This window comes from Micropterus dolomieu, linkage group LG10, assembly GCF_021292245.1.
Source record: "Micropterus dolomieu isolate WLL.071019.BEF.003 ecotype Adirondacks linkage group LG10, ASM2129224v1, whole genome shotgun sequence".
In the NCBI taxonomy this organism is placed as follows: domain Eukaryota; kingdom Metazoa; phylum Chordata; class Actinopteri; order Centrarchiformes; family Centrarchidae; genus Micropterus; species Micropterus dolomieu.
The window spans coordinates 22,021,483-22,037,166 of NC_060159.1; the positions used below are offsets into that span (position 1 = coordinate 22,021,483).

General features: G+C 37.9%; 1 protein-coding gene and 1 pseudogene across 10 annotated transcripts in view; one reads left to right on the forward strand and one right to left on the reverse strand.

The window, feature by feature from the left end:
- Nucleotides 1-3,538: 3,538 nt before the first annotated feature.
- On the reverse strand, nt 3,539-7,224 carry LOC123977468 (annotated as a pseudogene).
- A 4,252-nt stretch (nt 7,225-11,476) lies between these two features.
- Nucleotides 11,477-15,684, forward strand: part of LOC123977469 (dystrobrevin beta-like) — a 36,111-nt gene continuing 31,903 nt past the window's right edge. For 7 of the 10 annotated variants that reach the window (XR_006826685.1, XR_006826682.1, XR_006826683.1 and 4 more), the window contains exon 1: nt 11,477-11,925. The gene's annotated coding sequence lies outside the window, so the exon portion shown is untranslated. The remainder of the gene's footprint in view (nt 11,926-15,684) is intronic. The other 3 variants (XR_006826681.1, XM_046060174.1, XM_046060175.1) reach the window with 1 other exon arrangement.

Here is a 15,684-nt window from a genome sequence, read left to right on the forward strand (position 1 = left end):
ATGGTAACCTGCCAGTAAAGGGTGTTGGGGATGGGGATGGGGGGTTTTGTGCATCTACATGTATGTATGTATGTAACATGGTGGGCCAGTTGGGCTGAGCTCATGGCTGACAAAAAAAATCTAATAAAGACACTGTCACAGGAGTCTGCTGGTCGCTCAGCCATGTTTAAATACCTCTAATCAATAGCTAAATATTTGCTTCAGGTTGTGTGTCTGTGTGTGTACACACAGTCTATGCATGTGTGAGAAAACCCTCAAGAGCAATCCTTTTAAATTTTATTTAATTTTATTAGGATTCACATTAGCTTCATTGGAGCAGAAGCTTTTCCTCCTGTGATCCACGTTACCTGCATCATTTATGAGACGATCCAAAATCACATAACCACACCACATACTTTCCAGCCAGACACAAAATCAATTCTGCAAAATAAATAAAATAAAATACACCAACTAGCTCTAAAACATAGTAGTTTAAGGAGGACCTTGTGTATAACTCAATACATTTCATACATGCACAAAAATTCTGCATTATCACTACTACTTCCTGTTTAAATTAAATTAAATTAATTTAGCACCAATTCATAACAGAAGTTATCTCATTTACCTTTTCATATAGAGCAAGTGTAGACTGTACTCTTTGTAATATTGACCTGACAAATGATCCCAAAACAGGAAGTAATTTAAAATGATCCCTTGCAAAGGCTCTATATATACACAGTCTGATACACACTCACAAATTGATTTACAATCCGTTTGAAGGTAAATCAAAACAGAAAGAAACTACAGAACAATGTAGTCCAATCGGTTAACAAACATTCATCCACAAATATGTTTTATGTTATCTGTTAAGATCTGCAACTAATAATTATTTTATATTATTTATTGATCACATTTTTTTGCCACGCTAGCAGCGTAGCTCCAGGGATGGTCGGTCCCCAGAGGATGAATTCTACTGACTTCAGTGAGTCCTGGATTTTCCATCTTGCGCCACCCTAAGGTTGATGTTTGTAGATTAGAGTGAAGTGTCTTGGAAAAAAGTGGATGGATTTAATTTGGTACAGACACAGGGCATCCTCCTTCAGGATAAACTGAAATTACTTTGTGGATCCTTTGGTTTTATGACCAAACACTTATAAAACTAACCCCCATCAGCCTCAGCTGTACATGCTGCCTCACAGAGCATGAAAGCGTGGCTGTAGACATTTAGTGTTGTTGAAGATATAAAATGTATTTCACAGTGTCAGAAAGCCCAACTTAATATCAAATTACTTGGTTCGTCTGACCAACAGTCAAAAAGCTACATATCAAATTATTCTGATTGTTTATTAGTAGAAAAGTTGAACAATGGCAGTAAAAAATGTAAAAAAAAATATTTACTACCAGTCAGTCAGTTAGTATTCACAAATTTTACTAGTCAGTCTGACAAACACACACTTAGTAATCTTGGATTCGCACACTCAAGTTGGTGATTTATGAGCAATGTTCACTCACACAAACACACACATTTCACACAATCGGCTCTGGTGGTGACTCACACACACACACACACACAAACAGGTCAATAAATTCACTCATGCAATCTGAGTCTTATCAGCAGGTTGTTGACTCTTCTTCACCCCTGCCTGTTGACATTTAATATTTAATGACCAGAGAGCAGCTTTATTAGGACAGGTGGAGTACATTTTCAATCCAGCCACTCTCAAATTAAACATAGATTTAGCTCTGTTCATATTTACCATTACAAGTAAGAAATAAAATAATGAATCACAGTACAGAATCCTGCCTTGGACATGGAAAACTGTGTTTTGTTATTGGCCAAAAACACCTCACTGACATTGAACAGAATGCTGTTGTGGACCTCATTCCCTATTTAACTCCTCTCAGCACTGATCAGGCCTATTTATGCAGTTTATCTAATTAACAATCATTTTGATGCTTATTCCTGTTTTAATTTTTTGTGAATTCATGGGTCACCCGGCTTCTAGCAGGTTCTCTGTTTCTCTCTAATTTATCAGAGCCGATGCAAATAAATGCTGCATTATCCCAGCGGGTAAAAGCCTGGTTGGTATTATTTTATGAGTAGCAATACTGATGAAAAGCAGCATGGCGGCTGACAGTCAGTTACTGACCGGGCTGATGCTGCCCTCTGCTGTATGAGGAAGATTGTGTAGCCTCTTTATTAGAGGAAAGGGAATACTGCTTATTTTCTGTCATACAATTAAGTGTATTTATTGACTAAAGAGCTCTAATGGACTGAAATTAACTTTTTCTTTTTGCTAAAATAAACTTGTCAGGTTCATGTGTTTATGATCCCAACTGACAACACTGGACAGAAAAGGTGATGCTCCAGTAAGCTGTTCATGTAAATTAAGTAATTACAATTCATCCATTTCAAGTCACAATTGCTGCCTCCAATCACACAAAGTCTGTGCTTGAGGCTTTGAGAAGCAATCATCACACTATTTATCACATACTGTCTGTGATGAGCCTTCAAACGCAGCTGTTGTGTTAGATAAACTACTTTCACTCTAAATTTAATGTAGACTTCACTTGCTAAATTATGAATGAGTGTGTGTCTGCTTGTACAACAAAAAGCTGGTGATCGTGTGTTAAAGAGACACTGCACTAGAATACAAACCTATAAAATTAAGATGGTGACAAATTGAAAGAAAACTCTAAATAAAGGAGGAAAACAAAACAAATCCAGATGTTTCCATACAGCACACATGGGGAGCCTTTGAACGATGAGTATGAAAATGATGTGCGATAGCCTGCAGAGTCTTCAGATCTCAACCCAGTTGAACACCTGTAGTGGGGTACCAGTAGTACCATTGGACCATTAAAGATAATGGTCCAGTGTGTTTGCTGTAGTACCCTCATCATAGCACCCAAAGAGGGAATATCTTTGAGAAGAATGGTCTGCTTTTAGTTTTCGGGGTTGTAGGCGTCTGGAGATTCTTCCACCGTTTTTTTCCAGCCAAAAAGCTAAAGGCTTTTAAGATTATTCTGCAGCTCCACCTGCTGGTATAATGATAGACACACATTTGGATGCTCAGAAGGATTTTCAGTCGTTTAATGGACCTCAACCCACACCCTAATCAGCAGTGGTGGAAAGTACATTTAGTCTAGTACTGTATTTGAGTACCCTTTTGAGGTATTTGTGCTTTACTTGAGTATTTCAATTTTATGCAATCTTTTTTTTATGTAACAGCTTTAGTAAGTAGTTACTTGCAGATTCAGATTATTAATACAAACTACATAGTATACTGAGATGATAATGATTATTATTATTATAATGTTTTGATGATTACTATATAAAGTAGTTCAAATTAGTCTTTACCAACATTAAGCTGATGCTTAAACATGAATGCATCAATAATTATAATCCAATTATATAATATTTAAATGTGCCAGAAACACAAGAAAAGTGACGATGCAGAGGAGCATGATAGCTTCAAAACTCATCATTTATTAATAACATTGTTTCAGTACATCTGTTAAAAATACATAGTTGCAGTAGATTAAGTAATACGTGTATTTCAGTTATCATTCCACTTAATGAAATCATGAAAATTAAAAATAAAAAATAAAAATACAATTCTATAACATTATCTGGAAAAATTACATTTACAGAGTCGTTTTCTTAGATTACATTATTAAATTGGGATTATACAGAGAACATTCTGTGATAAACATCAGCAATACATGGCACCTGTGTTTAATTCCTCATGATTTTCAAGGTGTCACTCTGAAAGGACATACACATTTGCTCCCTTTTAGTTGCTTTTACTGCTGTGTGACCTGAGTTGGTAATCTAACAGAGGAACTTTATAGAAATCAGAAGGAAATTCACATCTGAGCTCTTCAACAGGACTCAGGAAGGTCACGTTGGTCTTGTTCATCCAAATCAGGAAGTTCTTTAGGTTTGGATCACAGTGAAAACGGTTCGCTTTTAGGTCGAGGAAGCTGAGAGATCGAAAAGCGGCGGGTTCAGGGGAGGCTATGAAGTTGTTGGAGAGGTAGAGTAGTTTGAGACTTTTGGGTAATACCTCAGGCTGAAGGTAAGTCAAGGTGTTGAACGAGAGGTCCATCTCCACTACTGAGGTGAGACCCTTAAAAATGCCCTGAGGAAGAGACTGCAGTCCGTTGAAGCTCAAGTTGAGACCCTTCACATGTCCAAGATTGTCAAACAGATTCAGGCATTTACCCTGAGACCAAATAGACTGCAGGGAACTGCTGTGAAGATCCAGGGCTTGGAAATTATTCAAACCAATTGTTGAAACTTGTCTACCGAGTGTGCACCACCTGATTGTGTTTCCTCCGTAGAAGAGATGCTTGAGGCGTTTAAGTTTAGTCAAAAAGGTTTTAACATCCTCCAGGTTTGTTAATCTGTTGTCCTGAATGTTCAGATGCAGAATATTGCTGGCAAAGCTTGAGACACTGCTCACTGACGAGGACGTCAACTTATTGTCATTCAACAGGAGATAATCTAAGATGGGTAGAGATGCAGGGAAGCCAAGCTCTCGCAAAGAGTTGCCTGTTAGATACAAAGCTTTCAAGTTGGGGAGTCCACTAAATGAGCCATAACCCAGTGCACCAATGTGATTGTAAGACAAGTCTAACACTTGCAGATTTGTCAGAGAAGTAAAACTGTAAGAATAGATTTCCCCTAGCAGGTTGTGTGACAAGTTGAGCATTTTTAAATGCTCCTGAAGACCTTCAAAGGCGTTTCTGTGTATCTTATTCACTTTGTTTTGGGAAACATCAATGATTGCAACTTCTTTCAGAGGACTAAAAACCCCCTGTCGCAATGCAAATATTCTGTTTTTAGACAGATCAAAATTGTGGACTGAACTGTTCTTCAGGCCTTCAAACGTGCTGCGGTCAGGATCAGGGAGATTACTGAATGAAAATCCTTTACCCATGTGTCCTGACATCTTGAAATGGGAGATGTTAGTTCCCTCAATGGCCCTGAAGAACTGCTTTGCTTTACCCACACCAAACCCATTGTGGGACAGGTCAAGTGTCTGAAAAGACATTCCTCTGAAAGGATTCCCACATTTCTGCCAGTCAAAACCTTTACCAAGCATGGCATTAAGATGAACAGAGTCCAAGTTCAGAACCTTAAAGTGATGCCCCTGGAAACCAGCCAGATCAGATTCACATATTTTCTCAATTTTGTTCAGCTTGAGATTCAAATGTTTCAAATTAGTCATGTTTTTGAAGAACATTGAAGGCTGGAGTCTCTTTATCTGGTTACCAAAGAGGTTAAGAGTCTCTAAGGAGGACATTGGCTCCAGGTAGTTCATTTTCAGTATGGAGTCGTGAAGCGAACAGTAATCCAGGTGAAGAGTCTTCACACTGGACAGCCCCACAAAAGCCTGTGGCTCCAGTTGAAGTTTGACATTGAAGCCAAGCACCAGCCTCCTCAGGCGTGTTTGTCTGCTGAAGGCATTGTTCCTGATCACAAGCGGCACATGCTGTAGTCCAAGGTCCAGCTCCTGCAGCTCCTCTAGGCCCGACAGGGAGGTGGAGTTGATCTCACTGATGTGGTTCATCTCCAGGTACAGGTGGGTGATGTGGGGAGGGAGAGGAGGAACCCAGCGGAGGTTCTGGGAGCCACAGTTGGCTACAGAGCCTGTTATGAAGCATGATGGGAAACACCCCGGCACCTGCAAGTGGAAATTAAAAAATGTAAGTGGATTTAATTACAGATTGCAATGGTTGCAAATTTAAAGAACTTTCAAAAATAAGAGAATACATTTGCACAAGCAAACTCTATAACAATTTGAATTTCATTGTAATCCATAGTAAACACCAACATTTGAATTTTGGAACAGGCAATATACAGAAGCATAATTGGCTAACAATTATCACCAAAGGACAAAGAAATTAACAAAGATAGAGACCTGAAAATAGTTAAAACTCTTGTTTTGTTACTCTCTGCCTGTGACTGATGAATTCATGTTTTAAAGTCTTACTTATTACTGGTATGTAACCACACACACCAACAATTAATAACCTTTATAACATTTCATTCTACTAATGATGCATTTAAATGTTTTTCTAATGTATTTCTTTGCCTTTTGTAAAGCAGTTTTTAAAGCAATATATCATTCTATATTCTTTGTCTTTTGCACACACAAAGACACAGAAAACAAAGCAAACGAAAAGCACACATAGAAAGACAACAAAAAGGAACACCAAGAGCAAGTTGCTTCATAGATACAAAACTGTTTTCATACATTGGTAAGCGCCAATAAAACAACAAAGACATTTCATTCTTTCTCTCCTCAATTATATATCGAGTCTGGACTATTCACAAAAGATAATAGGATCTGCTTAGAGCTCAAATTTAATACTTCTGCAATCTTGGCATGCAGAAAAGATTGATCATTATTCTTTCCCTTTTGATGTAATTGTGTCCTTTTAGATACAACTCCAGTTCAATTTATAGAGTTGCAGTATTTACACAGTGTCATGTCAAATTACTTTTGTATTATCTTGTATGTTTACTTACTTGTAGGAAAAGACAGACGACAACCACCTGAAGACCCAGCATCCACATCTTCAGATGTGATCCAGCTCTTAATATCAGATCAAAGAATGATCCAGTCTCTTGCAGAGCTCTATTCTGCAGAGATTTCTGTTAGCAGCGTTTTTATCTCTGAGTGTTTGCGTCACTTGTCCTCTTCATTGCATTGATCCTGGAGTGTAAACATGACGCTGGGCGGGATTTCCCTTTTTTTTGGTGCCAGATTTACATAAGGACGGGAAGTACACATGCATGTCTGCAGTTGTTGCTATGTAATGTATGTTTAGTTGTTGTGTATTGAGGTTAGGCTGGCGTGTTGTTATTGCACAATTGGCAGGTTTTTTTGTTGTGTAAGTGATGTCTTGATTTTTGTTTCCCACACTGTCTCTGAGATTTCACAGACACTTTAAAAAGCTGCAAGGAATGTCAGCAAGAGTGTAGTTTAATTTGCCATAAAATTTCTCTTTTGTATCTCAACAGCTTCACCATAAATAAATGTTGCTTTTAGCCTTTCTGTTAAATCCTTCCAGTCACAAAATGTAGATATGAAAATCTATAAATATCGTATATGTTGGAAACATGTTCTTAATTTCTTAATCTCAGCATTATTGTTGTTGTGTGAACATTGTTGAGTGTATGACTGGGATTTGGGTGCACTAAAATTGTACTAAAGTTAATGTTGTAATGGATGTCAGTATCACAGAAAAGCAGATACAATTGTTGCTCTGGTGATGTGTTTATGTAAGAAACAATTAAATAAATCTTCCACATTTTAAAATTGAGAATGTATTTAATTCATGAATACATTTGCTGATGTTTTCAGAAGGGGAATTTTTTGGATTAACATTCAATTTCAGATTATTTTATGATTATGAGATTCTACTTTGAGTTTACGAGTAAAAGTAAGTATGCATTTACATTAATGTCATTTCAGTGTCAGTGTTCCATACTAATCACACTTGATTTTGTTTTATTTACCTCTAATTATATTATATTGTATTAATATACCTTTGATGAAATGGCAACCTGTCCAGAGTGCACCCCGTCTCTCACAGAATGTCAGTAACTCATCTGTTGACATCTTGTTGCTATCCTTGTGCTGTTGCAACGACTAAATTTCCTCTCTGGGGATCACTGAAGGCTTATCTTATCTTTGATTAGATGTACAGCATTTTAAAAATTAGATACAAAGATTTGATGGGAAACTGTTCCAGTCACAGGATCTGTTGGAAAACAAATGGTCTGATTTTGCTTATTGTTTCCTCTCGTGCAGCTAATGAGCACATTATTTCAATGATTGCATATTTTTTTGAACGAGTTGCATATTTTTTCACAATGTCCTAAAACGGCTCTTCCTCTTTCAGATCTCAAGACTTTCCAGGTTCATGCATCATATGTTGAATAATTCTCCATTTCTGTCATAGATACTCACAGGGGGGAAAATGCCATTAAGTACATTTACTGAAGTACAATTTTCAATTTAATTCAATAAAATGTTATTTATATAGTGCTAATTCATAACAGAAGTTATCTCATTGATTTTTTCATATAGAGCAAAGACCGTTTTCTTTGTAATTTTAATAACAGAGACCCAACAAGTCCCACCATAAGCAAGCACTTGGCGACAAAGGCAAGAAAAAACTCGCTTTTAGCATGTAGAAACTTTGAGCAGAACCATGACTCATGTTGGGCGGCTGTCAGCCCTGACCAGTTGGTTTACTACACTACATTTGTCTGAAAATTATAGTTACGTTACAGATTGCGGTTTTACATACATGATCAACTTATAAAGTATGATACAGTGTATAGTGTAGTGCAAACGTGTTCCAACTCAACCAGCTGTGATATTAAAATACTATCAATGCATCAGTATTTATATTTAAATAATAGGATAAATAAAACAATATATGCTCTCAGAGGGGCTACTCTGCTTAACGAGTACTTATAGTTTGATATTTTGAGTACATTTAGCTGATAATAATTTTGTTCTTATACTAAGTAAAATTTTTAATGTAAGACAGTGTATTTTTGCAAAGTGACATTGGGACCTTTACTTAAATAAAAAACATGAATACTTCTTCCACCACTGCAATTACAGCATGTCAAGTTTAGTATAGGTTTATCAGTTAAACCTTGTCACCTGTTCTGTTTAAAAAATTGTGCATCATCATAAAACGTCAATATGAGCTATAAATTGCAGAGACGAATAATAATTTTAAATATCAGTGCCAAATAATTAAATGAAGAACTATTTAGATTATAAATACTCTCAGTGAGGCAAGGAGATGTGGACCAATTGTGAGCACACTATTTAATCCTGAGTAATTACTTTTAAATTCCAATCAACTAGCTGATTGAATTCCAAATTAGGTATTGCCTATATATGGTCAATGTTTCATTTTCATTGTAATCAGCCTATAACACTGCACAGAGTAAAGGGGTGTGTGTGTGTGTAGCGTACGTGTAGCTGAATCACACAGGGCTGGTGAATTTCACAACCTCTGGAGAATGAAGCTTTGTCAAATACAATACTGAGAGAAAGAGACAGAGGTTGACTGACGTAAGATAACAAAAATAAGCTCCCCCTGGACCAGCTGCAACATTAAATGCTGCTTACGTGTTGGATTACCAACCGGGCTGAGCGGGCAACTACCAAGGCACCCCAAAAGTCTCATATTCTCTGTGTTTGGTTTTTGGTAATTTAATTAATTACAGCTGAGCAACCTGGGCCTAGGCAGTTCACATGGATACTGACAGACTTCATTCTTGATTCTATTATTTGACAATATCTGATTGTATATAATTGTTATCGTATATTAATTGTTTATAGTGTGTATATACATTTACATATTTAGCTGATGCTATTATCCCTGGAGTAACTGGGGGTTAAGTGTCTTGCTCAGGGACACATTGGTGGATGGGTCACAGGGAGGATTGAACCTGGGTCTCTCTCGCGCCATCACCACCACCATTATATGTTTATACATCTACGTAGAATGTGACTGGGTCTACTTTTGTTGTATCTGTTCTTTTATATTTCTCTGTGCTGCTGTGCCAACCTGGATTTCGCCTACGGGGGATTAATTAAGGTATATTTTATCTTGTCTTATCTTATCTTACTGGACTTCCTGAGCAACAGACCCCAGAACATCAGGATTTGGAATAGGTCAGGAGATCCCACATCATCCTGAACACTAGCACACCACATGGGTGTATCCTCAGCCCCCTCCTCTACTCCCTCTTTACCCATGACTACTGATGATACCACCATAATAGGACTAATAAGGGACAATAATATCTCGCATTATTGTCCGTTATTAGTTCAGCATCTGACAGAATAGTATTCTTACAATAATCTTAAACATCACAAATTGATTGTGGATTACATGATGTCTAAGTGCACTAAGCACTCTGCCCTCTGCATGCATGGGGAGGAAGTAGACAGAGCAGAGGTGTGCACATCTCATTTGACCTCACCTGGTATACACACATCTCCCATCAGTTAGGGAATGCCCAGCAGAGGCTTTGCTTCCTCAGGAAGCTCAAGCACGCTCACCTCCCTTATCACCTGCTAATTAACTTTTATCGGTCAGCAGTGGAGAGCCTCCCGACCTACTGCTGCACGAGGTTGCACAGAAGAGAACAGGAAGGGCCTGTAGCGTGTCATCAGGACAACACCCCTCCCCCTTAGAGACATTTACACTGAGTCCAAAAGAAGGCCAACTGTATTGCAAAGGACCCCACTCACCTTGGACATAATCTGTTCTGCCCCCTGCCCTTTGGGAAAAAATAAAGATCAATCAGAACCAGAACTAACAGACTGAAAAACAGCTTCTTCCCACAGGCAGTAAAATGCACACACCCTCCCTCCCATCCCTCTCTAAAACTAAGGTGCAATAATCCCCTACCCCAAGACCTGGAAGTGCAATAATAATAATAAATATCAAAACAAGAACAAGAAAAAAAGACGACAAGATTATCCACCCATTAAGCTATTTGAGAAAAAATTTCAATATTTCCTTATAAAATGTAATGGAAATTAAATAAAGCAGTATGTATGTTAAAACAACTGGACACACTCCAGTGGTGAAATAAATAAAGGATAAGTAAAAGTACGATACAACCATGTAACAGTACTTAGAAGTAAAGGTCTTCCATTAATTATATTACTTACAATACACGTATCATCAAAAAAAAAAATCAATTTAAAGTAGGCCTATACAGTGGTGGAAGAAGTAGCCTACTCAGATCCTTTAGGCTACTTAAGTAAAAGTAGTTACCAATACAACCATGTAAAAATACTCACAAGTAAAGATCTTCCATTCACAATTTTACTTACAATATCATCAATAAAATCTACTTAAAGCATCAAAAGGCATACACAGTTTAGTCCAGTGGTTCCCAACTTAGGGGTCAGGGCCATCCCAAGGGTCACAAGATAAATTTGAGGGGTTGTGAGATGATTAATGGGAAAGGAAAGAAGAAAAAAACAATCTTTTGGTGAAATATTGACTGGCTACTTTTACCTCTTTGAGCTGTGAACAATTAGACTAATTAAATTAAACCGTCTTATGAGTAGTTGCAGAACTAGTTGGTTGTAGGAAATGTCTGATAGACATCTGAAACAGGACACTGGGCCCCATCAGCTGATTTTGTTGTTGCTGTTGTTGTTGTTGTAAGGACACAAGCTAAAAAAAAGGGGGCTGGGAACCATTAGGTAGTTTAGTTTAATCTTTACCAAAGTAGTCTAAATGTACTTTGATACTTTAAAACTTTAAACGACAGTTAAAATATCCACCCACCTCTGTCTTATCAGGGATAAACTAGCATTTACAGCACAAATCCAATATGTCCGTGTGTTTATGGAAGCGGTTTTCAAGACGTTAAAGAAAGAACGTTAACCGTTAGAAGTTCTAACTGTTACTGCAACTGATGTGTGAAGTGAACTACATCTGTTTTGGCACGACAAATAAGTTAGTTACTTGTAGAACCAGCCTAAAAATGTACTATTAGATGTCAAGTGAGAGTTGGTTTGTGACAGCCGCTGCGCCGCTCACTGTCACCGGGAAGGGGGCGGGATGGACCAAAGGGAGGAGTGACTTTTCAAAAATAGTACGCTTCAGCACAGCAGCGAACCGGTACAGCCGCGGCGGCGGGCGGGTACGGAGAGTTCGAAACATGGTTCGTTACGGAAATAAATAACTGGACCGGGAGACGATATTATTTAAACCAAAGAGGAGGCTTCAAAACACGACGAAAAGTAGAAGCGGGTATTTCCAGGTAGAAGAAAACTGGGTTGCAGCTAGCTGAAGTCAGTGCCACACGTTTCAGTGTTGATGTTGGTATTTGGCCACGAATAACGTTAACGTTACCTGCCGAAAATAGTCACGGTGAGTAGACCCCGTCTCACATACTTCTGGTAAGGTACGTAGCATGGTCACAAACACAAACGTCGTAAGGTTTAGTAAGTCTGATTTTAAGTGTAAAATTTTATTCGAGATTGGAGAGGGTGAGTTCAGGAACACATTCATTCGGGGGAACAAGGTGAACAGTGAGTTAAACTTTTCTGCAATATGGCCGCTCAGATGTCACATCTTCCCAGAAGTAGGCAGAACTAAAATGAGCTTTGATTTAACGTTAAGTCTTTGAAATTCGTGAAAGGCTCAAAGTGTCCACTGAAGTCTGTTTAGATATTGTACTTAGAAAAGGTCTAATGTGGTGTCAACTGTTGCAGTATAGTCATGCCTACTTATAAAATCAAAACTACTACTGGTGTTTGACCTGTAACATTACGTGGTTGTGCTGTTCTATGGGAGAAACGTTATTCCATTCAAAAATCTGGCACTTTTACGTTACCTGGCTTTTGGCCAAACACAGGCTTTGTGGAACATAAGTTAAAACGTTTTTGAAATCGTTTGTGTCTTCTTTGAAATTCGGCACACTGTATGTTATTTATTTGATTAAGGCTTAGTGGCGTGCATGCATTTACAATTAAAAATGCATCGAGCTGAATGGAAACAGATGTGAACTAAAGATACTAAGAATGTTATTATAAGGATGCCAGTGTTACAGCTAGTAAATAATTTCATCAGACTGGTTGGGGGGGGGAATGAAATAGTAATAATAAATCATATGATTTAATGAATCATCAGCAATGCCATGAATCATTGAATCTGACCTGTGGGGTCAACTGAGATGATTTATCACACCACAGCCTGCCAACAGGTGTTGTTGGAGACAGCGGAAGCATTTTTGAGGCTCTAGCAGAATATGACAGCCCCAGCCACTCCCTTACACCCCAAAAATGTCTTTAGAGCATATAGAAAGTGCATATACTAAACAGTGAAATAGCAGGGTAAGCTCTGCCTGGCATCCACTGATGTCTAATCTACTTTGGAAGCAGATTTCTGTAGCAAATTTGAATTCCTGATCCTACAAGCTGTAAATATCTGATGGTGCAGATATATGCATTTCAGGGTGCCTGTACTTTTAAGTGTGTTTACTGCATCAGTGTGACAATACTGCAAAGAGAATCCAGCTGGATTTTTTGTTTATTCACATTTTTTATTAAGATGCCAAATGATATTTGTTTAACATATAAACTGATATATATCTGTGATAACCTAATATTGGTTTTGCAACAATAAACCGAACAAACGGATTACATTATATTCTGCTTTCTGTGTCCCAATTAAACATCAAAATATTGTTGATTTCTCAGTTTTAACACTTATAAAGTACCAAGTAAACCATCAACCAAGCAGCAGCTAAAGATCAAACAGTCAAATAAAGGTCAAGTTCATTAACTATCAGTGATATTGTAGGCTGTGACAGAAACATAGGTAGTGTACAAATCCAAATGCTGTACCAAAAATACAATTAGTGTGTTTTTAACTGTGTGTCCTGTCAGGTTGCAGCTTTTTCCAAACTGTTGCTCCCTGTGGAGGAAACTAAACACGGAAAGGGATGACTGAGGAAGAGAGAGACCACAGTAACTGATGGGCTTTGTCCCAAACTGTCCCCTGAGGGTCTTTACTTTTTCCCTGGTGGATGCATGTTGTGGATGTGTACTTTAATTGAGCTGTGGGCGATTTAACAGGGCAAAATGAGAGAGCAAAACAAAACTTTACCAACCCACTTTTCCAAGAACCCACCACCCTGCACATGATAACCAGGTATAAAAAATGTTTATGTATATCCCCAATACAAGTTTTTAACAAGCTTAGTATTTACCTACAGAGAAGAAGAGAGAGATTTTAGGTGTTGTTGATTTATGGTAGCGCTGATTGTGTTACTGTCTCCACTGTGGGTGGGGAGATAATAGTGTTGAGGGTGAAACCTATGATTAGAAGAACAATCATTCCTATTCAGCCTCTAGTTTATATAATTTCTCCAGAGTTAAATTATAGTGAAATTTAAGTATTCCTCATTTTGCACGTAGGAGCAGTTGGCCCTTCAGTACTCCTGGAGACCTCAGAGCTCTCTATTCAGTTATTGTTTGATGCCTCTGAGTTAATGCTCACATAGCTTGCCTTGCAGAAATACAAGTGTAATGACAGACTAGTTAACCTTAGACACCAATTTTTGTCACTGATTAATAGTAACTTTATTTAACTGCTTGTTTTGAGTTTCTGTAATGGTTTTCTAAGGTCATGGATAGCCCTTCAGTCTCTCTTTTCATTGATCTGCTGTAGAGCTTGGTGACTAAATCTATGGGAATCCAGTACAAATACTTGGAACTTTGCTGCTACTTCACAAGTTAAAGTTTTCTTGCTCAAGGGCAAAGAAATGGATAAAAGAGAAATGTTTAGGTCTACAGCTGAGACCCTGATTTAGGATTGTTGTGATGAAGGGTTTAATTGAATTTTGCGGATCATTGCCTTCCAAACCCTAAAATCTTTCATATAAAGTTGCAAGCTTGTTGCACGTATTGTAGAGTATTTCAGATATGTCGCTCTGCAAGTTCAATGTCGAAAAATCAAGTAGATCAACTTTCACTTCCTGTCTCTTTGTTTCTCTTGTACTATCTTCCTGTCTCTTTCACCATACGAATTTCTCACTCTTTACTTCCTGATGACTTCTTAGTATATCTTGATTTCTCCTTCTGTTTCTTCTTCTTTGTGTTTCTCTCTTTCTCTATGCATCACTTTCTCTCTTCATTTAATCCTCTACGACTGCACTGAGGGGTTCAGACCAAAAACAGCACTGTGTTACTGTAAAACAATGCAAGGGTCTGCATTGGTACGATGATGAGTACATTCCAGGAACGCCAGTTTGAGTAATAAGATCCATGAGTTTACGGGCTTTACAAATACCAAATCCATTCAAAGTTGTTTATGGTATAAGACAGGATTTTACAACTCTTTAAAGTTATCATTGCAGAAATTGTTGTAGCTATTTTGTGACATTGCCAAATAAAGAATAGAAGTACTAGTAATCTACCAAGAATGTGTGCTTGCAAGCATTTGATTGGCCAATGCAGCATTGGCCAGATGACATTGCATTGCATTGTGGCAAACGTTGTGGCAGGTTCAACTTTTTTGCCAGATGAACATGAATCTTTTTGCCAAAGCCCTGTTCATAATTTGGCATAGATACCCACTATAATAACAATTATTAATTTACCATCTAAAAGAATAACCACAGATTGTTTAAAATAAGTGGATTTAGCCACCGTGATCCCATTGAGAACATGAACTCATTAGTAAAGTCTTTACTGAGGTATCAAATCCAGGGAGATGTAGGGTCATTTTATCATAGACTTCTATACATTCAGACTTCTTTTTACAACCAGTAGAGTCGCCCCCTGCTGGCTATTAGAAAGTTTCCAGGTTTAAGGTACTCAAGCATTGGCTTCACTTTTCAGACCCGGTGGTTCCTGCTTGGTCTGAATACCATCTTGGAGAGCTTAAAAACCAACTGGGGTAGTTAAAGTGTTTGTGTATGCCAGAATCACTCAATCACCTTGAGACCAGTTCTTGTGAAAAATCAGGCTTGGTGTCATGTTTTATTAAGAGTCCTTCTTGGGTTTGGGTGGAATAGGAGAAGGTTCTTTAAGGTATTGATACATGTGATACATGTTACACATATAAACACTACAATAGACTCCCATCATGTCCCCACCTCAGGACAAGCTATAACTTCTGGAT